The sequence below is a fragment of the Ixodes scapularis genome, unplaced genomic scaffold (assembly GCF_016920785.2).
Source record: "Ixodes scapularis isolate PalLabHiFi unplaced genomic scaffold, ASM1692078v2 PGA_scaffold8__174_contigs__length_109621045, whole genome shotgun sequence".
In the NCBI taxonomy this organism is placed as follows: domain Eukaryota; kingdom Metazoa; phylum Arthropoda; class Arachnida; order Ixodida; family Ixodidae; genus Ixodes; species Ixodes scapularis.
This window is the reverse complement of record NW_024609883.1, coordinates 3,445,172-3,465,519: the sequence shown is the minus strand read 5'-3', so window position 1 is coordinate 3,465,519 and position 20,348 is coordinate 3,445,172. Positions and strand designations below refer to the sequence as shown.

The 20,348-nt window shown below is 45.6% G+C and overlaps 1 non-coding gene across 1 annotated transcript; it reads left to right on the top strand.

Moving 5' to 3' along the window:
• The first annotated feature begins 7,925 nt into the window (after nucleotides 1-7,925).
• Nucleotides 7,926-8,028, top strand: LOC120842589. Its single transcript, XR_005715960.1, has one exon. It is a non-coding gene; the product is annotated as a U6 spliceosomal RNA (small nuclear RNA).
• Nucleotides 8,029-20,348: the final 12,320 nt, after the last annotated feature.

Below are 20,348 nucleotides of genomic sequence, written 5' to 3'. Positions count from 1 at the left end.
AAACTAACCTAATCAAATTTAAACAAATGAAGGCTCGTGCGAGATACATACGCCGCCAGTCTAAACGTAAAAGTTTCCAAGGATATGCATCCTCAATTAACAGCACTGCCACTAGCAAAGAAGTGTGGGACAAAATTCATAAAGTCAATAGGAACTACCGTGCTTTTTCAGTACCGCTTCTTTCTGCAAATGGACTTTGCCCCGAGAGCCTTGAACAGCAGGCAGATCTCCTTGGGGAACACTTTCAACGTGTTTCTAGTTCTGAACACACTTCAGCTGCTTTTCTGAAACACAAGACTCAGGCAGAGCGGCAGTCTGTTCGAACATCCGGTGGTGCTCGAGAAGCTTACAACTCGCACCTTACGCTGAGTGAGCTAGAACGGGTGCTGCATGAAGTTAAACCTACGGCTGCCGGACCAGATGGAATTCATTATTACATGCCTACACATCTCCACCCCTCTACACTTGACATAGTCCTGTATTTGTTCAATCGCATTTGGCACGAGAGCACATTTCCATCCTCATGGAGAGTGGCCACAGTTATCCCTTTGCTAAAGCCTGGAAAAGATGCATCATATGCGACCAGTTATCGCCCAATAGCGCTAACAAGCTGTCTTAGTTAGACTCTGGAGAGAATGCTTAACAAACGACTCATGTATTTTTTGGAAAAAGAAAATATCCTTGACAAATACCAGTGTGGGTTTCGTTCGTCACGGTCTACAATGGATCATTTAGTTCGTCTGGAGACTACTATTCGTGAGGCTTTTGTAAATAAGCAGCACTGCCTGTCTGTTTTCTTCGACTTGGAAAAGGCGTACGACACGGCATGGCGTCATGGCATCCTGCAAGACCTGTATAGTTTTGGCATTCGTGGTAGAATGCTAGCATTCGTCAAGAGCTATCTGGGGATGCGTACCTTCCGTGTTAAATTGGGCACTACTTACTCTAGAGAGTTCTGCCAGGAAAATGGCGTTCCTCAGGGAGGTGTTTTGAGTGTGACCCTTTTTATAGTTAAAATGAACTCAATAGCTCGGGCCATTCCACCATCTGTACAGTGTTCACTCTATGTTGACGACCTTCAGATATCCTTCTCATCCTGCAACCTTGCTTTGTGCGAACGTAGGGTCCAACTAGCAATTAACAATTTGCTCAAGTGGGCAGACCGGAACGGCTTCAGCTTTTCACCTGAAAAAACAGTGTCTGTTTGTTTTTCTCGCCTACGGGGAACTTCAGTGAAGCCCTCGTTGACCATGCGATCCGCTTCAATTCCAACGAAACCTGAACATAAATTCCTAGGGCTTATTTTTGACAGTAAATTGACTTTTCTTTCGCATATCAGATATTTCAAAGTAAAATGCCAAAAAGCACTAAGGATCCTTAAGGTGCTTTCCCACACCTCCTGGGGCTCTGATCGCCTCTGCCTCCTCCGAATTTACAGATCGGCGATTCGCTCGCGCCGTAATTATGGTAGTAGTGTGTATGGATCGGCAAGGCCTTCAGCCCTACGAATGCTTGACCCTATTCATCACCAGGGACTGCGGCTGTCTACAGGTGCATTTCGCACGTCGCCTATCCCCAGCCTTTACGCAGAGTCAAATGAATGGTCTCTGGAGAAGCGAAGGTTTGCTTTAGGGTTTATGTATTCGCTTAGAATTCGTTCGGTTCTCTTGCACCCTTCCCGAGAAGCTGTTGAAGAAATGAGATATAAACGTACTTTTGACAACAAGCCCACTGTAATACCACCTTTTAGTATGAGAAATGCATCCAAAGCAGATTCAATTGGACTGAGTAGTACAATGCCCGTCACTCCTGTTCCACAAACTATAGCTCCGTGGGACCACTGCCTCATTTCCTGTGACCTTTCACTAACAAAAATTAAAAAGAAAGAAACTCCACCAGAATACATAAAACAGGAATTTTTTTAGCTTCAGAGTAGATATTCTGGACACAACTCATACTACACGGATGGTACTAAGACAGAATTGTTTGTTGGATGTGCTATGTTCGGCCCCTCTGTTCGCTGTGTAAAACGGATTGCGTGTACAGCCACTATTTTAACAGCAGAGTTATGCGGTCTCCGTCTTGCAGTTGATCATATTCTAAAAACAAAGAGCAAGCAGTCAGTCGTGTACACTGATTCACTGAGTTCTCTGCGCTCACTCTTATCATTAAAGACTTCGAAAAACCCAATAATCATGAAGTTACAGAATAAAATTATTGATGCTTCAAAAAGGAATATTAAAATAATTTTATGTTGGGTTCCTAGCCATGTTGGTATACCCGGAAATGAAGAAGCGGACCTTGCTGCAAGTTTTGCTGGTGAGCAAGAAGTGGACCTGCATGACATTCCATACAAAGACTATAGCACACTTTTAAAGCATTGTATTAGAAGGAGGTGGTAACAAGAATGGGATGAAGAAGTTAATAACAGGCTCCATTCTGTAAAGCCATTGATCAGTGAGTGGGAGAGTGCTCGACACCGTGAACGTTTCTATGAGGTTGTCTTGTGTCGACTGAGGATAGGTCATACACACCTTACTCATGGCCACCTCCTCCGCAGGGAAGAGGCCCCAGAGTGTGAGAACTGTTTTAGTCCTCTAACAGTTTTACACATTTTACTTGAATGGTATGACCAAGAACGTCGAAAACATTTTTCTCAATTATATAACGAGCATACGCCTTTACACTTTAGTATTCTACTTGGCAACGACCCACTTGTACCACACAGTTGTGTTTTTAACTTTTTGAGAGCTATCGGTCTTTTACACCGGCTATAATTTTATATTCAACTTCATCTCCATCACTATTTACAAGTCATATACATAGTTTTAATCCACCGCAGCTACTAAAGCTCTTTCTCCTTTGAAACCTTCTCTGCGATAGTCTGTATCTGGCGCATCATAGCCTAAGATGCTTTTGCGCCATAAAACCCTAATCAATCAATCAGTTCTCTTTGTTTCGTTTGTGAACTACGTCACGCTATTGTACTTGACGGGTGTTGGTGTGCTGGAGCATCCGACGTCCCTCCCGGGTTGTGGATAACCGGTTGGTCCACTGGCTGGCCCATCGGCTGGTTTAGCAGTACCTTATCATTCTTTTCGTAGTCCCAGGTGCCCTGTTTATTCTTAACTTATCATAGGTTAAGGAGACCTTGTCTCCATTATCCCTTTTTATACGTGAATTGTTCCAAAGTAATTTTCTGATATTACGTACACGAAAAGAGAAGTCTTCGCCTATAGAGATACGGGTGTTTTTCAGTTTCTTTCCATTTTGAAGTATGAGCTGTTTTTCGTGATAGTCCATCAGTTTTAGTATTACAGGACGTTGGGAACGGTCATTGGGTTTCCCAAGCCGATGGATACGCTCCATACTGGTTATGGTTAATCCCAACTTATCCCCGAATACCTTGTTGAGCACCATATCTTGAAGGTCAGACTGGTTTTCGTTTATCGTTTCGTTTAGTCCGTATATGATTAGATTATTTCTACGTTCCCTGTTTTCTAAATTGTCAATTTTTTGTTCTAAGGTCTGAACATATTGACGAAGTGAATCGACCTGTGTCTCTTACCGGGATTCTGTCGCTGTAATCCTTGTGTTTAAAGTTTCCAGTTTCTCTTCTAGACTGCTTTTGCGCTTTAGCAGTGTTTCAACATTAGTACTTTTTTTCTCTAAGAGTTGTTGTGTAGTCGCGCCTGGGTTTGCCTCGATGTCCCCATGAACCAAAAGGCTAAGCGTGCATGCACAATCCATCAACAAAAGCAGACAGCGCCTTGGGCTCAGCACAACTATATGAAACCGACTACTACTTCTGTAGCATTTGGAAACAGTTTTCCAACTAACCTGATATAAAAGGACGGGCAGCTTAGTCATAGTTGTCTCGTAGCTCGTGCCGAGCCCACTGGCGCAAATCCGAGTCGGGTGGTCCTTTATAGGCAGCGCCTGCAGCGTTGTAGGTGATGGGTTCCAGTGTGATGATGACTGTTGCAAGGTCGGCGCGTGCCGATCTTGCAGATCCGCAACCTGGTCGACGCCCCTTCCAGCGTTGCAGCCATGGAAAGCACCGGTGATGCGTTGGTTCCTGAGCGCTCCGAGATCCGTGCAAATCAGCAACGTTGTCAGGACCTGATATAAAAGGACGGGTGGTTTAGTCATAGTTGCCTCGTAGCTCGTGCCGAGCCCACTGCTCCCCACACAGCGATGGCGCATCGGACACTCGACAGCACGCTTTGCGTATATTCTGGATGGTATCTGTAAAGGAAAATGCAATGAGAGCCACTAAATATATACATCATACGCCCCAAATAACGCACCCTGAGAAGAAAAATCAAACAAAAAGTGGAGTGCCTTACGGAAATGAAACCAATAGGTTCTTTGCGAACCTCCTGCATAGAGTTACAGTATTTGTTTTTAATTAATCTTAATACATATCTATATAACACTAATTAGCTAATTCTTTAGATATTGTCTTTAGAGCCTAAATGTCACGTGAACACTTAAAAAGCGCCTTGAGAAGCATCCGCAACGTGATACGGTTTGCATGCTTCTAGTTTTCGGCCTGGAAAGAAAGCCTGCGTATATTGAAATAGAGTCTCTAATAGGGTGTGCGTGTTGCAACCTGATTTTTTTTTATATATCACGGGATATTTCAAAGGCCAGTAAAAAGCAGGTAGTCCATATCACGCTGCATGCAGACACCCTATTCGGGGTGTTCTTATTTTTCCAGTTTACACTGGCAATAGCCCTCACAAAAAAAAAAAAAAAAAAACTGGGAAAGAAGCAGCTTGACTTTGAGGCCTCTGCAGTTCTACTGCAGCATGGTTGGTGCTGCCCTTTCCGACTTTGAAGGTCCTGGGAGCCGCTCAGTTATCATGGGCTGCACTGGTTCTGGTGTGGCGACTCCTGGGAGCTATGGACTGCTGCTTCTGTGATCCTTTCAAGGGCGTTGGCATCGGCCCTTGTTGAGTGATTGCTTCAATGGTCTTCCCCCTCAAGGCTTCCAGTGCCTCCAGTGCAAAGATTGCCTCCGGGGAATGTACCCGGGCTTCTGCTAGTTGGATCACTGCTTAGAACAGGCGCGAGATAATTTCAAGGAATGCTGCGTCTTCTGGAGGCCTTGGGCTGTTTCCCTCGTACCTTTCGTCGCGCTGGCGAAGGGTCGCCGCTATTCTGTTTGATCCTCTTTCTCGACGTCTGGTGTCTGTCAGCGTTCCTTATGTCGGTGGAGAGTGTTGGCTGTGACATATGTCTTCTTTCCCCTGCGGTCTTGTCCCGAGGCTGCAGAATCGGCCCTTGCTTTTAGTGTGGCTACGGTGTTTTAGACTTGCCCGTTGCTGTCGTGTTCCGGGTGTCTCGAGACCACTCGGGCTGCCTTCTTCTAAGTGCCACGCCTGCCTCTTTTTAGGTAGAAGCCGTCCTGGCGTGTTATATGCAGACTTCCCGTTTTTTCCTCAGTACTGCGCAGAGGTTTCACGGGGCGGTGTGGTCCCGACGGCCGTTAATGCAGCGGACCGTTTCACTCTCGCACTCTTTGGTCTTGTATTTTCCCGCACACTTCGCACGTCTTTTTCCTCCGGCAGAGAGCAGCGACATGTCCTATTCTAATACATCGACAGCACTGCAGGGTCCGGGCCACGTAGAGCGACACGCAGTACCGGACATATCCCGTGTGAACGTGACTTGGAGGGAACTTGCCTGAAAATACGATCTTGACAGAAGTAGTTTGTCTAAAATGCCGCACGCCAAAATTGGCGTGATACGGAGCTCGCATTGTCTTGAAAACTTCGTCTTTCATGAGGTCTATGTCGATATCCCGAACCACGCCAGTGGTGATGAATTCAAGGTGCTCACCTTTGTATCGCTCAGGTCGTTGACGCCTAGGAGTGCTGGTAACGCTTGTTCCGTGAGGACGTCTACCACTACGATGTTCTTCCGTCCGTTGGATCGTATCTCCTTGAGTTTTCCGGGAGCGAGGGCTCTGAGGGGTGCGCAAGTCTGCCTCCTGTTGATTTTCTTGATGCTTGCTTCATTTGTGGGTCTGTACAGTATAGCGTACCCATGCTCCGGGTGTTTCTGGGTTCCATTCGACCATCTTAAGTCAATTATAGACCCGTTTCACTGCTCTCTACTTTTTCTATTGCATTTTAAAAATCAATCTTTAAGCGTATCATTCATTTTTTTTATTTTAAGCCTATGCTCAGTCTATGCTAGCTGTCACGGACGATCTGCTTAGACAAACCTTAAAACCTTCTTTGACATTGCAAAGCCTCTCATTGAGTCCCAAGGGTAGGTAGATGTAATTTATTCTGACTGTTCTAAAGCGTTCGATCGTGTAGATCACGGTCAATTGTTAACAATGTTATATAAACTTGGTGTTGCTTTTTGTTTTTGTAAATGCCTTAACAGCTATCTCAGAGATCGCCCGGACAGAGTATCTTACTTAAGGCACAGGTCCCGTTACGTCCTATATCCCAGAATGCCGCAAGGATCTAACCTTGAACCACTACTTCTTAATCAATTTGTAAATTACCCTACGACAAGTGTAGACAATTCAGATGTGCTTCAATTTGCTGACGATGTTAAACTTTATCGTATTTTTAGCACTACTGCAGTCTAAAGACTACTGCAGCTTGACATTGAGGCCATTCGTCTTTAAATCTCGTATAAACTTAAGCTTTTCTTTTTTTGCAAAATTATTATTATTGTTTACCCTTATACGTGCATTAGATGGCTCTCAAATATCAAGGTGTTCGGTTGTGCGCGACCTAGGAATTGGAATGATTCACGCCTGAAGTTCGGTGCACACATTTGTGAAATTGTAAATTATCGTTTCGTTTGCTAATAACTTTGTGTAATATTACATATTACTCCAAACTTCCACTGCTATTCATGCATACTTCATATTTTTCGCTCACTAGTTTTTTCAAAGCTAGAATTTTCTTGAACCGTATGGCATTCTTTAAACGCGAATCAGACCCACCATTTGGAATGTTTGGAAGGACGGCTTGTTCGAATTGTTTATTATCGCAATTTCGGCCGTAAACTTTATTATGATTTTGTGAGCCTTTTAACAACTTTTCGTCTCTCGCCTATTTCAGACAGAAGAACAATTCGTGATTTAGTGTTCCTATACAAAGTACTCAACACTCTTATTGAGTACCCTTTGTTACTTAGTAACATTTTTTTCATGTTCTTCAACGACAAAATAGGTCAAATATATTTTTTTACCTAGGCTCTTCACAATCTGAAACTCTCTTGATTCGTACGCAACTTTTCTTTGATAAGTGAAATAACGCTGATACGGATTTTTATGCCCTTTGAAATGTTTAAGAAAAGTGCACGATCAATGATTGCACAATAGGGTGTGACTATATTTGTTTTTCTTTTTTTTAAAGGCTATGTGTACGTGTAGCCCTATTTAGGCCTTTAAGTTGTTTGAGAACACCATAAATAAATTATTTAATTAAATTAAATCGTCTGCCATCCTTTCTTACAGCATACTTTTTCAGAGGATATTCTTCATATGATTCAAGATAGCGTCGCCACCTATATCCATAGCACTGCAAGTGAAGCTAGTCGATTCAGCGACATGCGTGAGAAGCTAGACATGAAGGTACGCCGGCTTAGGCCAAAAGGGTATACAAAGCGCGGTTTCGCGGAGAGATTTTTCATCGCTGGATTGCTGGGAATTTTGAGTTATTCGCACGACGAAGCTACCTGCACAAGCAGTCATTGCGGTACTAAATCTCGTCTTGAGTGGCTCGGAAGGGTTGAAAAAGCGCCTCTGAGCACAAGTGACTGCGAATGCAAGGCATTCGCAGTCACCTGACAATTCACCACCTATATTAATATGTCCCCCTTGCCGTATGACTCACCGGCGCAGACTGCACTGAAGTAAATTTTAAGATCATTTTGAAAAGAATATGTAAGTACTTCCAAAGTACATATACTAAAATTGGAACGATACAGAGTAGATTAGCATGGCCCCTGCGCAAGGATGACACGCTTTCGACGGTACCCAACCGTAAATAACAAGATTGAATTTAAAAGGCGAAAAGCTCAAGCCCGCTGGACTAGAAGGCAAGCAAAAGAGAAATCGTGGACGAAATATGTCTCCTTACTGAACAGCTTTGTCCCCGCAAAGGAGGTGTGGGACCGTTATCGCAAAATCAAAGGGGATTACCGCTGTTTTATTATCCCTCCATTGTTCAAGAATGTTCCCACATCACTGAAAGACTTAGGCAATACTCTTGGCGTTCACTTCCAGAGCGTTTCGAGTTCTGAAAACTACAGTGCCACTTTTAAACAGTTTAAAATGAAAGCAGAATGCGAGCGAATAGTTATGTCGGGGGCAACCTCTACACCATACAACCAGCCCTTTACGCTCCGTGAACTGGAGTTGGCTCTTGACATCAGGAAACAGTCTGCCCCAGGCCCTGATTTCATCCACCATGAGATGCTTCGTAGGCTGCCCCTACAACATCTGCTTAGTTTTTTCAACCTTCTCTGGGAAAAAGCTTGCTTCCCTGAATCCTGGAAAAGAGCACATGTTATACCCCTCTTGAAAGCTGGCAAAGACCCCTCTCTTTGCTCGAGCTACCGCCCGATTGCCCTTACGAGCTGCCTTGGTAAGACGTACGAAAGACTTATCAACAAACGGCTGGTGTTTTTTCTTGAAGAACAAAACCTATTTGATAACAACCAGTGTGGTTTCCGCCAAGGCCGGTCTACTCTAGATCACCTCGTGCGCCTCGAGACGAGAATCCGGGAGGCTTTTGTAAAGAGGCAGCACTGTGTGTCTGTATTTTTTGACCTGGAGAAGGCGTACGACACGACCTGGAGATATGGTATCATGCGAGACCTTTATGCCTGCGGAGTACGGGGCCGCATGTTGCGTTGTATAAAAGCTTTTCTGACTGGGCGGACCTTTCAGGTTCGACTAGGCACCACATTATCAGACACATTTGTTCAAGAAAATGGGGTTCCTCAGGGGGGCATCCTGAGTGTCACATTATTTGTTTTAAAGATTAACACCCTAGCTCAGATACTGCCACCTTCCACTGAACACTCATTGTATGTCGACGACCTACAGATATCATTTTCCTCTTGTAATCTGTCCAGCTGTGAACGCCAGCTGCAGCTAGCAATTAATAAGATCAGTAAGTGGGCCGACGAAAATGGCTTCAGGTTTTCATCCGGAAAAACGGTTTGCGTTCCATTTTCTCTTCGACGAGGGCTGTCCCTTGAGCCAGTGTTGGAATTGAACACAGCACCTATACCAGTTAAAGCCGAGCATAAGTTTCTGGGAGTCATATTTGATAAGAAATTGAATTTTATGTCTCACTTAAAGGAATTGAAACAAAAGTGCCTGAAATCCCTAAACATCTTGAAAATTTTGTCACATAAAACTTGGGGCTCTGACAGTCTATGCCTGCTACGCTTGTATAACGCTTTGGTACGATCCCGTCTTGATTATGGTGCCGTCGTGTACAACTCAGCGCGACCATCCTCCCTGAAGATGTTGGACCCAATACACCACCTTGGCTTGCGCCTTGCTACGAGTGCATTTCGGACATCGCCTGTTTTAAGCTTGTACGCGGACTCTCACCAGATGCCCCTTTCCAAGCGACGGCAGTACCTGGGCTTGAGCTATACTTCCAGGATTTTGTCTAATCCTCACCATCCAACCTTTTTTGCTCTCCAGCAATCTCAATTTGCTCGCCTTTGTGCAAATAAACCAAGCATTGTGCGGCCATTGAGCTTTCGTGTTCACAGTGATCAGTCATCTCTCGGTCTCGACCTTCATGGCATTAACCTTCTCCAAAAAGCCGAGAGTATTCCCCCTTGGAAAATGCTTCCAGTATCATGCGACTGGTCATTCGCACGGTATAGCAAGCATAATGTCTCCCCTCTGCTTATTCAACAAGAATTTCTTGGCTTACAGAATAAATATGACGACTATACTCAATTTTATACAGATGGCTCCAAGACTTTTTCTGCAGTGGGATCGGCTGTTTATTCTGAGGTTTTCATAGAGGCCCAGCGGCTTAGCTGCATGGCTAGTATTTTTACTGCGGAGCTATACGGTGTTCTCCTTGCAGTCGAGTATATCACCACCAGCAAAACAATGAAGGCAATTCTTTTTTAAGACTCCCAAAGTGTCATCGTTGCCCTTTGCTCTGTAAGAGATACAAGAAACATGCTCGCTAAGCTAATACGCTATAAAATCAATTGCTGCTTAGAGCGTGGGTTCGTTATCAAATTCTGCTGGATCCCAAGCCATGTTGGGATCAAAGGCAATGAGAAAGCAGACCAGCTGGCTACCTCCGCAAGCAACCTCCTAGAAATCCCACGGGGCATACCCTTTCAAGATATCGAACCCCTCCCTAGGAAAGCTCTCCTCGATGCTTGGCAATCTGAGTGGAACCTAGAGAGTGCAAATACGCTGCATGCTATTAAGCCAGTTTTGGGGTTGTGGGAGAATTCATCTCGTAAAAACCGTTTTCATGAGGTTCTCTTGTGCCGCCTTAGACTCGGCCACACCTTCCTGACTCACGGACATCTTCTTTGTGGAGAAGACGCTCCAAGCTGCGAGCATTGCGGTGAACCTTTGACAATTTTGCATATTTTGTGTGCCTGTCCAGGCTTTGAGCAGAACCGGCTTGCCTGTTTTTCAGAGCTTTTTACATATCAGATTCCTCTCCATCCAACACTTTTGTTAGGCGAGCATCCCATCATTCCATTCAATCGGGTCCTCAACTTTTGCAAGCAAGTGGCCTTCTACACAAAATTTAAGTACTGCATTTTCTGTTCACCATAAATATATAAGACATCAGCTGCATGTATGCTCTCAATTACTATTACTGTGAGTCGCATTAGTCTTGTAGTCTGGCGCAGCATGGCCTTCGTCGCTTTTGCGCCATTAAACCGTTAATCATCATCATCATCATCATCATCAAAAGAGTCTGTAAAACCATAGCCTCCTACGGAGAAAACCTGGCACATCGACGACGGAGCCATAGAGCGCGCGGCCGCAGGAAAAAGGAGAGGAGGAGCGCGCCGAACGGTGACCAATATGGTTGCGCAGAGCAGAAAGGGCAGACCTAGACAGCGGGCGCTTGGGTCATGAGCGGCCGCTCCCCGAACCACGCTTGTTTTTCTGTTTTCGTCACCGTCGTTTTTGTACTCCGGGAGAAACGTTCGCGGCGATTCGAAAGGGCGCAGGGAGAAACGGGAAAGAGTGGACGTGGAGTTTCTCCTCTCCGCGATAGCGACAAGAAAAGAGAGAGAGAAAAAAAAAAAGATTGTTTCTGCGTTTGGCCGCTCGCTCTTTTGTGGCGCTAGCGGGCAAGGTTCTCTCCGCTCCCGTTTCTCCGCCCCTCCTTTCCCATTTACGGCGGCCGTCTTTTCACGCGACGCGCCAGGCTTTCTCCGTTTTACTGAAAGAGGGCGAGAGAGAAAAGGGGAAAAGGCTACCGGCGCTTTCCTCTTTTCTGATTGTGTAGAAAGAGTGAAAGTCCCGGATGAGAGGCTTCGCCGGTGTTTTATGTCTGCTGTGCCCGAACTTCGTTCGCGCTTTCTTTTTTGTTTTGAACTCGCAAGCTTAATTAGAGTAACGGGCTTCGATGGCAACAGTTCCCCGGTCATCGGGACACCATTGCTCGGTCATAGGGTGCACGAATAACGACAGAAAATGTCGAATACTGTCCGAGGACCTATGTAGCTTGCAATGAATCCGGCAAGGCGAGAGCGGCTGCAATGTCTTTAAGCTCCATCGCTTTCCACATGACCCCGGTCTTGGCGGCAGTGGGTTGTGTTCGTAAACCGAAAAGACATTTCCTCAACACCACCTTCTCGACTGTGCTCGGAACAGCTTGTGAATGGAGCGCGCACCGAACGCTGTACCGCCGATGAACATGGGGTACGCTCGCAAGGTGCGTGCCAGTTTTCTCGTGATAATTGCTGTTTCAGCTTGTAAAATTTTGTAACTGAATTAATCTTAATATTGATAATTTGCAGTGGTGACTGACTCGATTTCATCATTTACAACACTTAGTTGAAGGCTTATTTCCGCCGCCGGGTGAGGCTAGAAATTGTTGAAAAGGTAGTTCTATCGGTTTTCCTGAATAGCGATCCCCTGTGCGCAGAGAGCCGGCAAAAGCGCTCCTTGGAGTGCCGCTGGTGGGTTTTTTGGGTTGTTTCCGTTGATTGGGCGCTTTGAAGCGCTGAATAGTCGCTCCAGGGTACGACTCGTGTGTTGCGATCTGCGTCTCCGAGCCCAGTGTGTACGTTTCTTTGTCCGAGTAATGGCATCCGCCAGTGCGGCAACGGGGGGAACAGCGGCAGCGAACGTGTCAGTGATAGAAATTGGAGGTTAGTACTCGAAATGTTGCATCAAATAGTAAAATAATTCGTGGCTGCTTTGTCGCTTTCTGCGGTTCGATATAAGCACATCTAGAACGTCTTCGTCGTTCAACCACAATGAAATATGAGAACACGGACACGCAAGATAAAAGCAGCGCAGCAAAACGATATGTAGCAGCTCCGGGTGTTTACAAAAGTTAATTGAGGTTCCCGTTTTGTGTATCGCTTGTTCATTACTAAAAACGGCTGCGTTGAAATGGGCCTATTGCAAGCAAAAAGTCATGAATGGTTCATCATTTCCAGGCGCGCGGAAAGCGGTGGAGCTTCAAAACATTGCAGCCGCACGTGCCTTGCCGAATTCCATGAAAGCTACGAGGTCCTTGGGTGGCATTCGACGCTTTCTGTCGTTACTCGTGCACCCTATGACCGAGCAATGGTGTCCCGATGACCGGGGCACTGTTGCCATCGAAACCCGTGGCACTAATTAAGTTTGCGAGTCTAAAACAGAAAAGAAAGCGCGAAAGAAGTTGAGGCACAGCAGACACCCAACACCGGCCAAGCCTCTCCATCCGGGACTTTTACTCTTTTTACACAATCAGAAAGGGGGAAAGCGCCGGTAGCCCTTTTCTCTTTTCTCTCTCGCTCTCAAAATGGCGCTACCCACGATAAAACGGTCTATAGAGGAGGCTATGGTAAAACATAAGAAACAGCCTTTATATATCTTGCAAGGGAGTCTCTTTTGGTGGCTTGTCTCCAAGGATATCCTCGTCCTTGCTTTTAGCGTTGTGAATTTAGGCGAAACCTTCGAAACTAAATTAACCTAGATTTCCTTTTTTGCTTGTGTCAAACAATGTCTTTATATACAGTATACACTCTCAGAAAAAAAGGGTGTTCCTGGGTGTATCGTACCCCCATACACCCATGGCGCCCTAAAAGGTGTATCAGTGTTCCCGTCGCGCAGATCCTCCTCTCCCAAGTGACTCGATGGGTGCGGCGAGGGCGTAACGGTACACCATTACGCCCTGGATCGTCAATCGGTCGTGATTGGATTTGGCTGGATTTGAGACAACACTACTAAAAGCTTGTAAATAAAACAAGATTTCCAAGCATTGTCTTTATTGTGCGATAATTACATCACAGGAACAATTTGCAAAATACAAATTTATTACGGCTGAAGGTTCGGTGATAACGAACAAATTGAAAGTTGTTTTAGTTTTGATGCGCCTTTGACAGCAACAAGAACGCGAAGAGGCAAATTTCATGGGACCCCAAGATGCTGAAGAAGAACCTCCTCGACATTGTGGCCTTGGTGAAGCCATAGCACCTAAAGTATTGTGTGGACACTGCTGCCGAGACGGCTGGCTGCTCTGTGGTCAGGCTCCCACCGTATCGCTGCGAGTTTAATTCCATTGAACTGATATGGGCCCAAATCAAGAATGGCGTTTCTGCCCGAAACACGACGTTCAAGTTCATCTATGTGGGGACACTCAACAAAGAAGTTGGCACGGTCACTGCTGACAACTGGATTAATGCTGTGAGGCACGTTATTGACATTGACGAAACGTTCAGACGAGGAGGTGCCAGAAGTACCCACATCCAGCGCATCGTCATCCAGCTCGATGGGGAGGACACCCCATCCGAGAGTGACCTGTCTGGTGTCGAGCCCCTTGACGAAGCTTAATGCGAACATTCAGACGAAAGCGTGCAACATCTCAGAACACAAAACGGTCCTTTTAAGGATTACTGATATGCTATAAAATCGGGTTGTCGTTCTTGTTCACGACTAACCTTCCGTGTCTCAGGTTGTTGTCATGCTTCTCTGATTCGTTGCCGTATAGCATCGTTTGTGGCTTTTCGATATGGCGGCCACCAGACAAACTTTTCTTTTGGTTACGATATTGTAGCTGGTCTATACACATTTGCAAGTCCGGTTTCAAGACGCTGCCATCCTGCTCGGCTTTGGTGCGCTTGGACGCGTCATAATTCATTTACAAAGCCGTGCTAAGGCGTCGTAATTGGATTATAGCCGAGCCCAAGCCCACCCCACTGAGCAAGATGTTGGCGCCCTGAGACCGGACTCGCAAACGTGTCTATATTGCAATGCGCCATGATCCACTAGTATCGAGTTCAACTTCGCGAAAACAAAAGTTTGCAGCCCATCTACCCTCTGAGCACAAAACGTCTCGTAGCCGGCTTGAAACAGCTCGACTATGCTAGAGACGTCTTGGGCTACGCAAGACGTCTATGAGACATCTTTGCGAGACGTCTAAAGATTTCTTGACGTAGACGTATAAAAAACATCTCAAAGAGATGACTCATGTCTTGGGTGTCTTGTAGCTGTCTCTAAGATGTCTACGAGACGCCTTGCAAGACGTCCTGTATCCCAAAAAAGAAGGAGCGTTATGAAGCCTACAGGGCGGCTACAAGATGACTCAAGACGTTTTAGGCTATCACGTCTTGCCAAGACATACACAGGACCTCTTGCTCTTCTTGCCAAGACGTCTTTAGTTGTCTAATAGACGACTTTGTGTTCAGTGGGTACAGCGGAGACATCAGACGCCATATTGGCTTCCTGTTGTCTAAACATCTTCGCTATGCAACAAATCGGATTTTTATTGCAAATAGGCTCTTTTTTGTCTATGAAAAACGACACAACAGACAGTGCCGGATTAAGGCATTTGGGGGCCCTGGGCTGAGGCTGTTATGAGGCTTCTACCTATGATAATGGTGGTGGTGGAGGTAACGATGACGACGGGAATATGTATATTTTTTAACTTCTTAAATCTAGATATGTTTCATCGTATGATTATTGTCGCGCCTTATTTAGATCCATAGATTCAATAGAATAAGTTTTCTTTGCTGGCATTGAGGCGGATGCGATTGTTTAGAAGCTACTTCGCAAATTATCAACCGCTCTAGCAATTAACAGTATAGTAATTTTGAGGTACAAAAATGAAGCCAAATAAACATTGCGGAGTATATTAAGATTTGTCGTTCACATCCAGCAACTTAACCACAAACACAACAACAACAACCAAAAAAACAACACTAAATTGCTTCCGTTTAAAATGTTGACTTCGTTCATGAATTTGTTTGACTAGAATTACAGCTTGATTCATAGAGTTCATGCCCGGGCCAGTTTATACCAATTGGTCACGATGTCAACTTGTAGCACAGGTGACCCTCTTGCTAACATGTCGAGTGACCTCATTAATTACACATGAATTGAGTTATGGAGCAACCGAAAAATGTAGTTGTAAAATTCCCATTCTAATTTCGCTTCCCCTAAATGGCATGCCTCGCAAATCGACAGCTGCCACGAAAATCTAGAACCTTTATTCTTGTAATTGATCCAAATTATTGGAAGGGTTTTGGGGGCGAAGCTCCTTAGAGGGGTACTCCACCGTCTTTTTAATTGTCTCCGATTTGCTTTCAATTTTGCTAAACTAACCAACAAACATTGCTAAAATAGTATCCCAAATATTAGATCGAAATATTGTTTTTTCGCGAAGTTATTGAATTTAGAGTTTTGGTCTTCATGTTTTTCAAACTGAAAGTCTCTACTGGCAACAACAACAAAGGGACGTCAGTGGAAGGCAGGGGTTAACTTTTTGGACTACAGAAGTTGTTCCCAACGGATTTGAAGCAGTTTCTTGGTGTCAAATGAGTGCTTTGGAAGCTCGCTCCCGTATCCGCGCTCCAGCACGGAACAAATGATTGGCATATTCTTAGAAATAATGGAAACAGCGCGCAAACGACAAGGACGGGAGGAAAAGGAGTACACAGGACGAGCGCTGAACTGACAACTGAATATTTATTGAAAAGGACCCAACGAAGAAAACACCCACAAAAAAACACACTCGCATCAACACGTGTCCATGAAAGTAATCTCCTTCTTATGTAAATACACAGAAGTTTGACTCACGCAGTTCTGTTCCCCCTCCTTCTTTATTCCATACGCTTCTAAAATTTCCCTGGCTGTTTTATCTGCTCCCCTCCCCATGATTGTGATCTTATTGAAATCAGGATGACATTTGCATGTTCCGCAGTGCAGGGGCAAATGCCCTCCTGCTGTTGAACTAAGCGACCAGTCATGTTCGCGTGCCCTTTCATTTATGCAACGGCCCGTTTGCCCGATGTAAACTCTTCCACAGCTTAACGGGATCCTGTACACCACTCCGATCGCACAATCCACGTACTTCTTTCTGTGGTTTACAGTGCATTGGTTCCCACCCCCCCTCCTCTCGGCTACTTTAGAACAAAGGTGTGCCAGCTTACGAGGCGCCGAAAACACGACAGGGACATCAAACCTCCCCGCCACCTTTTTCAGGTTGTGGGAAATTCTTTGCTGATACGGGATAACCTGAGGTCTCTTGCTAGGTCTATCCAGCCGCTGATGAGGTCCCCCCTTAATCTTTCTTAACAGCGTTTCCGCTACCGCCAGCAAAACAGAAGGGTATCCCCCTGCTGCAAGCCGCACTGTCTGCTGTTCAAAGCTCTCTGCCATAGAATGGGGACAGGACTTATCAAGGGCAGCCTGCATACACGAAGACGCTATGCTTCGTTTGACGAGCTTTGAGTGGGCGGAGTCGAAGGGCAGAAGTCCCTTTTTCGTACGAGGATGGTAGGCCCAACATACGTGACTTCCTGTGAACTGTAGTTTTAAATCTAAATACTGGAGGCAGAACCCATCTTGGAGTTCATGAGTAAACCTCAGTCCCCCAGAGTTTTTAGCAAAAACTTCCATCACCTTTTTGACAACCTGATCCTCGAGGACCCCCCCATGTCTATTTTTAGACTACTTGCTCGACTGGCAAGCCTGCCTGCCACTGACGTCACGGCACTGAAAAGCGCGCGAATATTTGAATATTGGTTTTTGCACCATTTTCATTTGCCGATTTCACGATACCTATTGTGAATTTCACGATGCTAAATAGCCTACCGGAAAGGCTAAAGGCCGGGGAGTCGGAAAATATAGTTAGTTGAGATAGCTCAAAAAATCGGTGGAGTACCCCTTTAGGGGCTAGCCATGTCCGTATGTGCGTCCGCCGTCGGGTGCACGTGCTCCTGCTCGTGAGCTCACGCGCTCACGAGGACGTGAGCACGTGCTCCCGTGCTCGTGTAGGGCAAAAAAAACAACAAAAAAAACAACCGCATCTCCACGTGGTGAATGATGTTGATTGGGGCAAAGCTCTGGTGGTGCTTGTCTGCGTAGGCGGAGAGCCGCAGCATGCTGAGCCTTTCGTTAGTTTTCATCGAGAATGTCTGGTATGGAACGTGGTTATATACGCATTTGAGCATTTGACCGCAGCGTGACATGGATGAAAACGAATGAAAGGTCTACGCGAACAAGCACCACCAGAGCTTTGCCCCAATCAACATCATTCACCACGTGGAGATGCGGTTGTTCTTTAACTTCTAACATTACTGGTGTGAACAGTGAAGGAAGTGACATAGGCAAGAAAAAAATTTCGTTGGTTCAAGCAGTCTTTATCAGGGTCAAACTGCTTCGTAAAGGCTCTTCTAATAACTGAACCCTCGTTTCGCCAACAAACACAGAATTCCACATTTAAAGCACAGGAAAAACTGCGTGCGATTCTAAGACATTGACCGCTGTCGTTCGGGCACATTGGCATTTAAAGGGGCACTCACACATCAAAATCATATTCTTTTTTTTATCCGAAACGATTGAAAGCGATGCCGGGACATTACCCTCGAAATTTGAAATTTGGGAATTCAGTATTTGTGAAGTAAAAAAACAATTTCCAAATGCCGAATTCGAAGTTCCCGCGCGATCGGCGCCGGTGCCTTGACGTCAAATATTACGGAGTCCTGAGAGTCCACTGTCTTTCACGACTCCCTGCTGTTGCCATGGCGACCCAAAGCGAGGAGGAAGGGAGCGAGCGCCGGCGTTTGCGGCGGACCGGTTTTGAGCGGTGTCGCCTGTTTTCCGTTGGAGGACACAAATCCAGGAGACGGCACCACAACGAACTCCCGATTTTTGGTATTTCAAAAAGAAGGGCCGTAGTGCGTTCGCAATTGCGTTAAAAAACATGTTTTAGGATTTCCCTTATTAAATGTTATAAAGATGTCGCCTACAGAGCTTCAAAATTTCATGATTCTTGACGTCACGAATGAAAAGAAGCGAGGAGGAAAGAGGCGGGAGAATCAAACGCCAAATATAAAAAGGCGCGCGCGTGCGCAGGAAATTTTTTTTCGTGATGCGATTTTTTTTACGTGTCTATGACTGCAACTTGCATCGTTTTAGACAAGAAAGATAAATACGACCTTTGGGGTGTCAGTGCCTCTTTAAAGAATGTATCACGGGAATCGAGATGTTTTCTTTTTGTATCTACACGCTGTCTTTTTGAATGGAAAAAATGTTTCGCATCAGATTTAATACTAATATTGCTCTTTTTAAATGCAGTAATTTAGACCTCGACGGCCAGTTTGTTCTGTGACTCAACGTTAAAAAATAAGAGGTTGTACCTCAGAAATTGGTGAAACCATTGCAGTATTCGTATCAGTCGCTGGAAGGAAGAATGTTCAGGTGCACTGGCAGACCAGATATCGACTCTAGAGCACTTCCTTGCAGTCAGTACCCATCGAAAACTGTTGAGGGGCGTCTTAAGAGCCGGCTCCCTGAAACGCCTTTTTGTTGTTAAAGAGACGGTGTCCGGAAGATTTACGGGCACCTTTTCGCTTGTTCCAAACTTAATGTTATGGAATAAACTCCATAGGGCGTTTCGCGGAAAGGTTCAAAACAACATGTGTGAACCATCTGCGTTGCTTGCTTAACGCTTGCTTAATTTCCAGCCCACAATTATCCGTAAAACACGCTAAGGGGGCCCCAGTACAAAAGAAAGCTCCATAGCCGTCCTTCCATCAAGCTCCAATTAAAAAAAATCTAATAAGGGGCATGGGAGGCCGTGCTAAATTTTGTTGTTCTGGCACGCTCTTGTACAACAAGCTCACAAACGCCAGCTGGTCTAGAGACGGGAACTTTATGGCATCCTTGTTTCCTTGTTGAGGAAAGGAGAGCGAGACGGCCATTGCGCCAGAGGCCCTTCGGAGTGTTTCTTCTGCTTTCTGCATAAAAAAAAAGAAAAAAAAAAGACTAACATTTTTAAATTTTTAGGGGCCAGCATGGGGCCCTCTGACAGCCTGGGGCCCAGGACGTCAGCCCCCTTAGCCCGTACCTTGATCTGGTCCTGACAACAGATCACTGCCAGTTCTCCGCTTTAAAGCATAAATGGGACTGAGGCTGAGGCATGCGACTGAGGCAACTCTGGGAATAACAAAACCGCGTGTTAGCACAGCGGAGAGTAAAATCCCAGTACCAGTGCTTTGTTTCGAAGTCCAAGGGGGATGCCTGTGGCCATTTGCAGGACTGAGGCCACTTTGATTATAACAATGATGTGTGTCAGCACTGTGGGCAGCGAACTCTCACTGCCAGTGATCTGTTACAATGCCTAAACTGGACGTCTGTGGGCATTTACACGACTGAGGCCACTCTGAGAATCACAATAATGTGCGAGCACTGTGGGCAGGGAGTTCTCACTGCTAGTGATTTGTTTCAAAGAATAAACAGGACCCCTGTAGCCATTCACACGGTTGAGGCAACCCTGAGAATAGCAGTAAAGTGTGGAAGCACAGTAGACAGCAAAATCTTAGTTCCAGAGATCTTTTTCGAAACATAAATGGGACGCCTGTGGCCACTCTAGGAATAAGAACAACGTGCGTTAGCACAGTGGAGAGCAAAATACCAGTGCCAGTCCTCCATTTAGTTGCATGAATTGGACATCTGTGGCCATTTACACGACCAGGGTCGCTCTGAAAATCACAATAATGTGTGTCTGTACTGTAGGCAGCGAACTATCACTGCCAGCGATCTGTTTTGAAGCATAAATGGGGCGTCTGTGGCCATTCGCACGACTGAGGCCACTCTGAGAATCACAATAACGTCGGTCAGCACTGTGGACAGCAAG